The sequence below is a fragment of the Amphiprion ocellaris genome, chromosome 20 (genome assembly GCF_022539595.1).
Source record: "Amphiprion ocellaris isolate individual 3 ecotype Okinawa chromosome 20, ASM2253959v1, whole genome shotgun sequence".
In the NCBI taxonomy this organism is placed as follows: domain Eukaryota; kingdom Metazoa; phylum Chordata; class Actinopteri; family Pomacentridae; genus Amphiprion; species Amphiprion ocellaris.
The window spans coordinates 4,162,856-4,176,475 of NC_072785.1; the positions used below are offsets into that span (position 1 = coordinate 4,162,856).

The 13,620-nt window shown below is 39.0% G+C and overlaps 1 long non-coding RNA gene across 1 annotated transcript; it reads right to left on the reverse strand.

Moving 5' to 3' along the window:
* Positions 1–8,326: 8,326 nt before the first annotated feature.
* LOC111568233 (uncharacterized) lies at positions 8,327–10,075 on the reverse strand. Its single transcript, XR_008600069.1, has 3 exons — positions 9,892–10,075; positions 9,526–9,726; positions 8,327–9,284 (listed from the first exon to the last, which is right to left on the reverse strand). It is a non-coding gene; the product is annotated as an uncharacterized LOC111568233 (long non-coding RNA).
* Positions 10,076–13,620: the final 3,545 nt, after the last annotated feature.

Genomic DNA, 13,620 nt, shown 5'->3' on the forward strand with positions numbered 1-13,620 from the left:
TTTCTAATTTTGTACAATACATATTTGAAACCAAACTGTCCAGAGAATGAGATACAAAAATCTGTGATGCTGTATTAAAGTCATGCCTTAAGTTTTGTATGTTATATTGTACAGTATGTACTTCATTTGTTTAATACCTACTGTATGTGTACAGCAATAAACAAACAATAATTTAAAGGGTTCACCTCCACTTTACTTTAAAAACAATATACATTCAGTATTTCTATAACGATTCATTCATTGTCTTTAACAGCACTGATAATCAAATTTGATCGCTCGCTTTAAAGCCGAGAAAACTGATGATGCTTTAGGATTTCAAACTAAAGTTGACTTTTAATCTAGACCATGAAAACCTGAGAGATGTCTAAATATAATACAAGAAAAGTAATGAAACCTCTGATTCTCAAACCTGCTCTTCACGCCACACCTGTGCAAAAATACATTTTGATTTCTGTGACAGAGTTGATGTCACGTGACTGTCTTATAGACAAGAAGGCAACTTAAGAGTACATGGTCAGCTGAAGCCACTGGGGAGAGAGAAAAGAAAAACAGTGAATAGCCCAAAGAGTTTTATAACTATAATACAACAGTCCTGTTACTAACACTGCTTCAGTGGAAGTTAAGTTTGATGTTTGTATCTGAGAGGTGTTGATTCAAATCTGTGTTTCAGGGGAAACACTGAAGGTAAATTTAATTTTTTAAATCTAACATGGTCATTAAATCTGCCTTGGTTGATTACTTACATTAAGGTCACTCTTTTTGAATTACAACGCTAAAAAAACATGTTTAGGTTTATATATTAAAACAAGGTGTTTGTCTTTGGTATTTGTGTTTTTAAACAAGGCTAATTTCTAGGAGTGAAATCTGGATAAAGGAAAAAATCTTATTCTGTTTTGTTGACATTATAGAGTCAAAGGTTTTTACAGACCTGATTTTGGATTTTTTTTTTGTTTTGTTTTGTCTGCCCTTGACAGATAAAACTGTCAACAGCAGACAGCATCCATTTTCAGCATGTTTTTGGGAATTAAAGGGTCTGAAAATCATGACTTCTTTATGAATTTTCCCCTCTGCAGAAACCTTCAGAATACAGACTGTGTGACGACCCTCCACCTGGACACGTGTTCCTGTCTGGTCTTTCTGGAGCTGAGGGTCGTCAGCTGATGAGCCACACTTGTGATTAAGTGACGCAGCTCCATTTAATCCCTCTTACTCTTGCTCCGGGTCTCTCTGACAGGAGCTGCAGTTTTGGTTTTGGGTTTTGTTTGTTGTCTCTAATTCACAGGGTTGGTTATTTGCGTTGCAATAAATCCATTTTTAGTCACCACACTGTTGTTGTCTCCCTATTTTTGTTACAATTTTTGAGCCAAGCTGTAACAAATGGGGGCTCATCCAGGATTTGAACCCGGGACCTTTCGGGATAAAACATGAAAGTTTGGTGTACATAAGTGTGACTGAAGTGGAGATTTCTGACTCTGGTTTGAGAAGATGACCTCTGTACATTCTTATTTGAAATCCCTATTCACAAGTCAAATTTCAATTATTGTCTAATTAATTAAATTTTACAAATGGATATCACCATGAAACTTCTTCAGACTACTAACAGTATTTTTTGTATTACAAGTTTTATGAAATTGAACTTTTAGACATACAAAATAGGTGATTCCTCATTAAATATTAATGAATTTGGAGAAAATCATTTGTGATCTTTCTTTTTTTTTTGGAAGAAAAAAAATTCCTTTTTTCCTTTCCTGGAAAGGAAAACTCCATCCTGTCTTCACCTGAAGCCCAGAGTTCTCATCAATGCTGCTTGCTTGCTTTTTATTTTGGTAAAATGAAAAATCAAAGTAGGGGCTGCACAGTGGCGTAGTGGTTAGCACTTTCGCCTTGCAGCTAGAAGATCCCTGGTTCGCGTCCCGGCTTTCCCAGGATCTTTCTGCATGGAGTTTGCATGTTCTCCCTGTGCATGCGTGGGTTTTCTCCGGGTACTCCGGCTTCCTCCCACAGTCCAAAAATATGCTGAGGTTAATTGATCATTCTAAATTGCCCGTAGGTGTGAATGTGAGAGTGATTGTTTGTCTCTGTATGTAGCCCTGTGACAGACTGGTGACCTGTCTAGGGTGTCCCCTGCCTTCACCTGAGTCAGCTGGGATAGACTCCAGCCCCCCCCATGACCCTAGTGAGGATTAAGCGGTGTATAGATAATGGATGGATGGATGGAAAAATCAAAGTGTTAATGACTAATGACACTATAGCTGCATCACACTGCACAGAAAACACCAAGACCTCTTTTCTTCTAGTCCTTAAAATGGCTTCAGAGTGAAAATACAAAAACAATCTAAAAATATTGAATTTGCTGAATTCAGACAAAATGTTTTACAAAACTTTTTTGGCATGACAAATAACATTTTGAACAAAATGTGAAAGTCTCAGCATTTTTTTGTGAATCAGCATAGAGACGTAGAGGCATTTTGTGGCACCCTGGACATATTTATTGTTCATGTTGATGTCCAGAATTTTAGTTCTTGTAATTAGTTTGGTCCCACCACTATTATTTTTTCGTTTTAATATAATTTCCAAGGCCTTGTGTTACTCCTAAAATAGGGGAAACTTACCTGCTTAAGTGACCGTAGGGCGATATTCATTTTCGCCAGTAGGAGTCAGTATTGGTTTTGTCATGTGAAAGATCGGTATGGAAGCAAATCAGACTCATAGTGGAGCAGATAACTGCAAAATACTTTGGTTTGTGGTGCAAGCATTAAATTTTTGCACAAATACTCTTTTAGGTCCACTTTTTTTTTTAAAAGGCGCTGGCCACGCAAAATTCCAAGATGGTGGCCATTTTTCAAGATGGCCACCACATGCACAGCAAATTCCTCTACTGCAGTTAAATATTTGAAAAAGACCACATTAAGCCGTAAAACCAAAGTTTTTTTGTGTCTAAGATTTTTAGTTTGATTATTTGTTGTAATGTAACACATCACAGCATAGTTATAACAAAGATAGTATCCAAGATGTCTGTCGCAAAACCAAAAAAAAAAAATGCTGATACCTCAGGAAACATTAGACATAGAATCCTATTTTGTGATCTATACCTAGGTTTTTGGAAACATTAAATTAGTTGGACATGCTTTTAGATTCCTAGTTCCCATGGGTATTGCTGAAACAAAGATGCAGTCCAAGATGGCTGTCACAATAGCTTTAAACCATTGTTCACCAACTAGCATTTGGAACAAAATTAAGCTTTTTAGGGTTTACTTATTGATATATATGGTTATAAACCATTTGTTAAAATTATGAAGCCTGCACTTTGTTAGTGCTGGCTCACCAGTGTAACATGCATAGTCCATCTGCCTAAGCCTATGACACGATATGCGACAGGAGCCTACAAACACATGTGCAGTTGGCGTTGGTTTGGGTGGTGTGGTAATGGAAACGTGGTAAAGTCAGAATGCGGTCTCAGGTCTTATTCATGAACATCACAAACATCACAGATCACAAGTGACTTTGCCTAATAAAAGTTGGGTTTCTAGGTGACCCCACTGTGCTCAGCACAAACTGGGGCTTGGCTCCTGCCGCGCAGGACCCTTACAGGGTACAACCAGTACCATCGCCACAGAACACAAGACATGCATGATGGGAAACCTGACCTAAAATATTAAGATTTATAGATTTCATAGCAGCCATCTTGGACGGCATCTTTGATATGAGCATTTGATTATGTACTAGAGCCAAGAAAACATTCCTATTAGCTTCTTTGACCCCTGAAACATAGGTATACACTAAAAATATTGTCTTAAAGTCAATTTCTTACTTTAAGAATAAAACCTTTTCCATCTGGATGGCAGCCATCTTGAAAAATGGTCGCCATCTCGATTTTTTCGTGGCCAGCGCCTAACAGAGTGGACCAAAAAGAGTATTTCTGGCAAATTTCATGCTTGCATCACAAACCGAAGTATTCTGGGTGTATTTTGCAGTTATCTGCCCCACTACATCAGATTCTGAATTTTAAAAGCTGCTGAATTTCTTACTTTGAATTCTTTTGCATCAAAATTATGTATGTGAATTTTTTGTCTGAATTTAGCTCATCAAAATTCTAAAAAACAGTTAAAAATTCAATGTCTTCAAAATTTGTGGTCAAAAAAATTCGATGTGTTCAAAATTCACCATCAAAAAATTCAATGTTCAAAATTCTCCGTCAAAAAATTGAATGTGCAAAATTCGCTGTCAAAAAATTCGCTGTTCACATCGGGGGGACATAGGCGTAATTAATAGATCCTGGCCAAAATCGAACCAACACCCAGCCAATCCAGTGACGCTCCTCCGGTCATGTGACGCGGACGGTTGACCTCACAAGACCGGGGTCGACCATGGCTACCATATGTATATATTTGTATTACACTTATGTTTAATTTGTGGTGCCGTGTTTTCTGTTTGCAGCGTGTTACATGTCATAATGGAAGGAAGCTAACTATCGCTAGCATCGGCTGCCAATATAGGCCCTCCACCCCGCGGTAGCTAGTGATGGCTGATCGAGGCTTTGTTGAGGCTTCGACACTTCATTCAAAACATGGTTCACTTGAGGCTTCACTGACAGTGCTCGAGTAGGACATCTAGTGGTCAATAAAATGAAGTGCAATCGATTCATGTTACTGATTGGCTCATGGATTGTTTTGGATTTGATTCGCAATGCACGTTCCTGTTTGACTACAGTAGATGACTGTATCTGTGCTAGTGGCTACAATAATGATAGTATTACTAGTAATAATAATGACAATAACTATTGAAGAGCATGTTTCTTATTTGCCATATTTGTCTGTAACCCTATATACTCTTCACTTATATTCTGTGTTATGAAACATTTAAACAGTGCTGCTACATTCATGAGATGTGCTCTATAAATACAGACTGATGTAATTTTCACATGGGGCTGGTGCAAATACAGATTATATTATGGATTTTGGTAAAGTATGTCATGGTGTTAATTGGTAAAGAGGTTGGTAAAGAGGGTGTGCTTGAAAACAGATCAGTGGGTGTGCTTGTGTAACTGGATATGGTTTTTTATTTAGAAATAACAATTTATCAACAGTTGTCAGACTCAAGGGGTTTCTTCTTTTACTATTTCCACAGCCCTGAAAAAAGCCTGTTCACACAGCACAGATGAGCCTGGTATCACACAGCATACACTGGACCTGTGAAACAATCACTTACCAAAGTCAATCATAATTTGAATGCATTCAAGTAATTTTCCATTCCATTGAAATTGGGCATTGGCTCCTACAGGCATGCACATCAAGGACAACAATAGTGTAATTATATTTTCTACAGCAGCATCATTGTACATGAGAGCTTGCCCTGAGTTTTCCAATGTAAATACAGGTGAAATAAAAATAACACTCGTAGCTGCCTTGTTATCCGGTAGCAAATGGAAATTATGCCATGCACAGGACCTTTTCCTGATTGGCTCCTGCTGCAGCTCTATCTATCTATCTATATATATCTATCTATATCTATATCTATATCTATCTATCTATCTATATCTATATCTATCTATCTATCTATCTATATATATATATATATATATATATATATATATATATATATATATATATATATATATATATATATATATATATAAACACTACTAACTGTCAAAGCAACTAACGACAGCAACAAAACCAACCTATTCTGCGGAAAATCATTCAAATGAACGACACTAAGGGATCTCCTATCTCGGAACACACTCGATCCCACGCAGTAAGTCGCATAACAAACCAAACCAATCAGGTGATTCGAAGCAGTTGAGTGCTTCAAACGTCACTGAGTCACGTGACCAAGCCACGCGTCGGCACAGTGGCTCGATACGTTTGCTTCATGAGCTACCGCGCATGTGTGGAAGCCTCGGGTATCAGAGGACCGTCACTAGCAGTAGCTGTAGCATAAACAATGTCTAGTGACACTGTGCAGTAACAGTTGTTTGTTGTGTTCAGTTAGCAGTGTTAAGCAAGTATATGTGGCAGTTCACTGGGTGTTTAAGCTACATATTTCATATATTGTGTGTTGATGTTATGTATCAATATGAGACTTAGCTATTACCCTGGCACGAGGAAGTAAACCGAGTCCTCGCAGGAAGAGTTAAGATAGCCGCCAATACTTATGAGGGGCCATCAGGGACATTATTCAGGATTACCATTCACACACACACACACATATGAAACTAAACATATTCACACATTATAGTAAAAACCTCACACACTTACAACTGAAACGCTCTCATACACACTACTAAACTGTTGTCCTCTTACAGACTGCTGAAATGCTCTCACACACACTACTGAAACACTCTCACATACACTACTGAGATTTCAGTGTAACAGGAAGGTATTTCACTGTAACAGGAAGGTATCTTAAAAGAGGAAGTTTAGGCCATTTTTCTTTGGAGCATTTTGGGGACGCTCATGGTGGATAATCACTGGAGGGAACGCCGTGAAGAGTGTTAAGTGACAGTGCTAATAATGACTTTTCATCTAGTCTTCTTTGTTTTTTGTTTTTTAGTGCAAACTTTATTATATGATGTGAAAGGGAATAAAGCGAATGTAATAGTTTTTTTTTTCAAGCGCTTTGCAGTGTATTGAATCGCTTCAGAGAATGAGCCCAATAATTTTGACCAGGAACGTCTCTATAGAGTACTTGATGACCATACAAGAACTTTATCTGCTCTACATGCGGTGGTGCCCAGATATGATCCTTCAAATAGGGATGTCTGTCACCTACTGGAATCGCTGCACAGGTGTTTTTGCAATTTGCTTCAAGAACATGAGGCCAGGCAGAGGTCTGCTGATGCAAATTTGTTACCCCCAACAACCTTCACTGGTCAACCTGGCCGTCCCAGATACACCATAACCAGTCAACAGATTTCTCACTGTGTGTCTATTGGCATGACATGGCAGAGAATTGCATCCTGCTTTGGGATGTCGAAGAACTCTGCACAGACACAGACAACTACTGGGATTTGAACCACGGAGATATGCAGTTATGTCAAATCAAGAACTGGATACCCTTGTGACTGTAATATTACAGAATACCCCAAATGCAGGGGAAACTTATGTTCTTGGAAGCCTGAGATCACGCCACATAAGGATCCAGCGTTGGCGGGTCAGAGAAAGCCTTTATCGAGTGGATCCCATTGGGCGATCATTTCGACGTCGCCATGCTATAAGGCGGAGGGTCTACGGTGTTCAGTCCCCCAACCAATTATGCTAAGCTCACAATGAAAGACTTGCCAAAATCAGTAAAGGTGCCATGCCACACCATTAACTCTTGTGGGTCGCTTTAATTTACGACCCTATGTGGTCACCAGAGGACATAAAAGTCATACCCCAAAAAGTGCTTTAAAAATACAATATTTTTTGAACATGTTTTTGCTCAAATCATTCAAACAACTTCAGTCCTAATCCAAAATATCAAATATTTAATCATGTCTTTTATTTTAACCCTTTACATACCAATTTGATTACATGATGTCACTGTTTTTATGAAAAAAAACATTAAAAAACATAATTACATTTTTTAATAAAAACAGTGACATCCCTGTGATCAAATGGGCATTTAAAAAGTTGAAATAAAAGAAATAATCAAATATTTGATATTTTTCATTAGGTCTGAAGTTGATTGAATGATTTGAGCACAAAAAGTACAAAAAATATGAACCTGATATGTTTTTATAGCAGTTTTGGGGAGAGGACATTTATGTCCCGATGACTTCAAAGGGTCGTCAATCATGAATCTGACACTGCAAAAAAAATAATGCATGAAAATCTATTTTGTCACAGGTCTTATGTATATTTAAGCCTGATCTTTAAAGAAATCCCCAGCCCTCCAACATTTATTATAACTTTGGCCCCATTTAACCTTTGACCTCTGAAAAAATCAGATTTTGAATATTAACACTTGTCATGAAAAACACCTTACTACAAAAATCATTCCATATTGAGAAACAAAACCAAAATTATGGTCAAAAGTTAAGCAAATAATTGACTGAAAGGACAAAAATGTCCCTGTTTACCCATAAGGGTAAATAATAATAATAATAATGATGATGATGATGATGATGATGATGATGATGATGATGATGATGATGATGATTCTGGTCTCCCAACAGGCATTTCGATGGAAACCACAAGCTTGTGAGGTGGCATCTAGTCATGCACGGCTGTGTTGATGGCTTCAGTCGGACTATTATATACCTGCGGTGCTCATCTAATAACAGGGCCTCAAGTGTCAAGTATCATTATTTTTAGAGGGCGTTGAGAACTTTGGCTTGCCTGCAAGGGTCAGATGTGATCATGGCATGGAAAATATACTTGTTGCACGTTTTATGTTGGAAAGAAGGGGACTGAACAGTGTTATTACAGGTGTTTCAGTTCATAATCAGAGAATTGAAAGACTATGGGCAGAACTCAATAGAGTTGTTTGCAGACACTTCATCAACATTTTTAACTTCATGGAAGAACAAGGTATTCTTAATTCATTGAATGAACTACATCTTTTTTGTCTGCATTATGTTTATTTGCCAAGAATTCAGCAGGCTGTGACCGAATTTATTAACCAGTGGAACAACCATGGCCTCTCGACACAAGGGGGCCAGACACCTCTTCAGTTGTGGCATTCAGGTGTCATTAACAACATTGGAATTGAACCAATTATAAATGACATTATTCATTTGGACACAGAGTATGACGTCAATGAACACGAGCCTTTGCCGCAACTTCAAACTAATAACAACATTACAATTCCAGACATTACAATAACAATCAATGAGGCCACAATGAACAGGATCCAACAAGTAAATCCAGTTGAAAATGATGGGAACCATGGTATTGATTTGTTTTCCTCACTCCTCCACATCTTTCTGTAAGGAGGCTATGTTAATGTGTTTTCCTTTCAACTATGTTTTGTTCAAACTTTCTGTAAAACTAATGAACAATGTGTAAATAAATAGAATAGAACATAAAAGACACAAACATGGCATTCAGGCTCTGCCAAACCCATATGTGTTTCCTATGGCAAAGTCAAACTTCTCCTTAAAGAGTTGGTATGATGCATGGAGTGGCAACCTGATACAGTTAACACAGGTGCTGGCCATTGGGAACAGTGGTGTAGAAGAGAAATCGTCATCTCCTTTATGAATGAACTCAACAGACGGACTTGGGGAAAAGCCAATAGAGGGACAACAGATGCTCCAGTGGCGAATGCCAATATCTTCTGTAGTTTAGATGGTCCTTCTTCTTCCATAAAACAGAACAGAATCAACCTTTGCTAGGTATTTTTATTTGTCTAATTAGAATGATTAATATCTCTACAGTTTAAAGCCTAAAAGTATATTGTACATACACACATACATGCAAATACACATCTGAACATATATTCATTCGGCTTTCCCTAATAAGTCATTGTCTCAATAGTAGTTTCTTCATTATAAAAAATGCATTATTTCTCAACCGAACGGCAAGGATTCAAGTCAAATACCTTCTGCATCTTGAAGATAGTCTCTCCAAAAGGGAATCACCACTTCCTCTACAACTCTCTTGTTGCTCCCTTCTGGTGACAGACGAATGGCGAAAAGATCATCCAACTGGTCAGCAGTCATAGCAGAACAGGGGGCGAAAGCTGTCTGGATGTTTTTGGATTTTCTCCAGAACCCCCAGAGTTTTCAGTCCTTCACGGAATCTGTAAAAAACAAAACAAAACAAAAAAAAAACAATTGTATTTTGTTGCATTCATTCAGAATTTTTGACATTGTCAATTTGTTACAGGAACGTAGTCTGTGTTGGTTGATGGTTAAAATTCTATTCCATATTCTGATTAAACTGACTGTTAACCAACACTGAATACCTTTGGAATGGTCCTTGAACCCTGTGGATGACCTGAAACATGACGTCTTGTACCAGCAGATCCCTGTCTCTGATTGACCGAAGAGGCCTCAGACATCCTGCATTGGCCAAGTAGTCAAGCAGAGGTGCCTTTGCCTTTTCAAGGTCCTCAATGGTTGTGCTTTCAGATACCTGGCATCACAAGAAGCAGCATATTGGCTTGCTATAGAAGCAGTTATTAGTTAACAATTTATTGACAAGGGTTAGCCCTTTAGTGAAAATATCAGTAATATTAAATGAACAGTATAATTCATTAATTAATTAATATTTGGTCACATGATCAATTTTTATTACCGTTTCCTAACAACAGGGGGTTGCTTAACTTACTCTTTGGCTCAGCTTACCCCAGTCTCCCCTATAGGGCTATCATTCTACTTATATAAACTCTGTGTTTTTTCTCTTTATTAATACAAAGAGAGAAAGGTTTTACCTGACATCTTCTGGAATACACTCACCAAATCCATCCCTGATGTGTTGTATGACAGTCTGGTGGTCCCAGACCTTCTGGAACTCAAGGCACTGAGGATATGTCCATGTTTGTGCAGCCAAACTTTTGTGCCTTGTTTGAGGACAATTCCCCATGATGGATTTGGGAGTAGTATTATATCTTTGTTGAAATCGTAATGCTGATGTGCACGGACTCTGAAATAATAACGAAAGAACAGACTGTGCGTAAACAGACGGTGAGGGTCACGCTGCCATAGCTGAAACAATTCAGAGACAATGGCAGCAGATCGGCAAGTTAACGGTTTAAAACTCAGTTAACGAGCTTCGTCATCGATCAGAAATTTAAAAAAAAATAAATAAACAAAAAAAACTGAATATGCATCAATAGTTACAATGGCAACGCAGTGTAAACATCCATCTCACCTTCTTCTCCGTGTGCTCGATGTCCATGTGCTGAAGCTCTGCTGAGCTTGATAACGCGGCATGGAGGTCCGTAAAGGGCCAACAGACGGCTGTGGCGCGCCGCTGATGCCGCGAGATGAGAACAGTGTAGTGAGTTGACTCTCCACTGTGTTGGTCCCTGAGGCAGCGTGAGACTGTTGCCCGCCTGTTGTTGCATTAGACCAGTGTTTCTCAAATAGTGGGCGCGACCCCCTAGGGGGGCGCAGAGGCATGTCGGGGGGGGCGCGGGCGACTGGGAGGAAAAGGTCCTTCAACACGGAACTAATTAGCTGAACTATTGTTTTAACGTCGGCCTGTTTTTCGCGACGTACAACAATACTGAAATTGTGCTGGCCCCATAGACTGTATATGCCATAGATATAAATAATAATAATAATAATGATCTTCTGTATATATCTATGGTATATGCACTGGCCGTTCAGACTCCGAAGTACAGACTCCTGAGAACAGGAGAACGCATCATTAATGTGCAGTCGGAACACCAGCGTACTTGATCACGTCACATACTCGGCTCATCTCCTCCGATTGTTTTTACCAGCAATGTCAAACATACGGCCTGTGGGCCCACCAGACGGTCCATTTCGGCCCGGGGGCCGACTTTACAAATGATAAAAATTACAACATTAACTGTAAATTGTAAATCTGTAAAACTGTAAATTTAAAATAATTTCTAGAACTTGACAAGTTGTTCTGATCATGAAGTGAAATACTAGATTGTTCAGTTCCAGAAACCTGTGACTGAATGTTTTGTATTTTTGTAGATAAACTGTTATCTGGCAGTTACAATGCATGTGTAAATGATGAACTGAGGCATAATAGGCTACTGTTGAAATTGAACTTGTTTTCCTTAAATTTCAGATTCATAATATTTGGTAAAAAGATACTTCATTAAATGTGAACATTTTCAGGATGTACTTTTTTTTTTACTAAAACAAAGGGGAAAGTTGGAGTTGTGGTTATTTATAGGTTATTATGCTGTGATTTTACTGGTGGGGCCCACTGGAGATCAGATTGGTTTTATGTGGTCCCTGGACTAAAATGAGTTTGACACCCCTGAGAAAAACAACAAAATGGAATCAGATAAAATAACACAGCCCTGCATATTCATGTTTTCTCACACACACACACACACACACACACACACACACACACACACACACACACACACACACACACACACACACATATATACGTGAGAACGTTTCAGTAGTGTGTGTGAGAACGTTTCAGTAGTGTGTGTGAGAACGTTTCAGTAGTGTGTGTGAGAGCATTTCAGTAGTGTGTGTGAGAACGTTTCAGTAGTGTGTGTGAGAACGTTTCAGTAGTGTGTGTGAGAGCATTTCAGTAGTATGTTTAAGAGGACAACAGTTCAGTAGTGTCTATGAGAGCATTTCAGTTGTAAGTGTGTGAGGTTTTTACTATCATGTGTGAATATGTTTAGTTTCATATGTGTGTGTGTGTGAATGGTAATCCTGAATAATGTCCCTGATGGCCCCTCATAAATACTGATCAGAAATTGTATTTGTATCTTTACAGACTGTTTATGAGACATTGAAGTTGCTGGGACCTGGATGAACTTGTCATCATTCACTGTCATCATGGTGCAAGTGTAACAATTTCAATATTTATGTCAGCTGTTCAATGAGAGAACAAAAATACTAAATGAACTAAAGTGCAATTTAGAATGAACAACATGAATTTTCTTTTCCTTTCTAGTTTTATTTTTTGATTATTTTTTTTTAAAAATGCATTCATGTTAAATTGAATGAATCTTTTAACAGAACAGTAATTACTACTCTACAGTATATAAATATATATATAAAAACTATCACTATATATTAAAGGGAAGGACACAGATCCTGTTCTCTGGCTGGTGAAGATGATCAGTCATCCTCACGTTCTGGGCCAGGCCACATCTATCTAGTAGTACGGAAGAGTCTCTTTATGTTGGGCAGGGTTTGACAGACTCTTTGCTCTTCTCCTCAGCCCTGATGGCTGATGGAGGTGGTGTCAGCTTCGATAGCCGCCGGGTGGTACAGAAGAGTCTCTTCATGTTGGGCGGGCGTTTGACAGACTCTTTGCTCTTCTCCTCAGCCCTGATGGCTGATGGAGGTGGTGTCAGCTTCGATAGCCGCCGGGTGGTACAGAAGAGTCTCTTTATGTTGGGCGGGGGTTTGACAGACTCTTTGCTCTTCTCCTCAGCCCTGATGGCTGATGGAGGTGGTGTCAGCTGAGATAGCCGCCGGGTGGTACAGAAGGGTCTCTTTATGTTGGGCGGGGGTTTGACAGACTCTTTGCTCTTCTCCTCAGCCCTGATGGTTGATGGAGATGATGTCGGCTTCGATGACTGCCCGTGAGTATTGGTGGTCTCTGAAGCCGATGCTATCTCACACTTGACCTCTGATTGAGTCACAGTGTGAGGCTCAGTCTTTTCAGTGTGCTTGACCTCCAATTTCAGAAGCCTCAGCTCCTCTGTCAGCTTTTTGTTTTCATCAGCCACCTTTTTGTGATTGTCCTCCATTGCAGTGAGGCGTCCCTGGGCAGACATCAGCTGATTTTTTACGTGTATGTCCTCCCAGTGATACCTTTGTAGTTTATCTATTAGATCATTTTTTAGAGCCATTTCATGCGTCAGTTCCTCCACTGCTTGACTTTTGTTCTCCAGCTGCTGTGCTGTTTGTGTGCGTTCAGCCAACAATTGGTCAATGGTGTCCTTGTTCTTTTGAGCAAGATACCTGTAATACGCGTCAACAGTCTCAGTGATCTGTCTTGTTAGGTCACA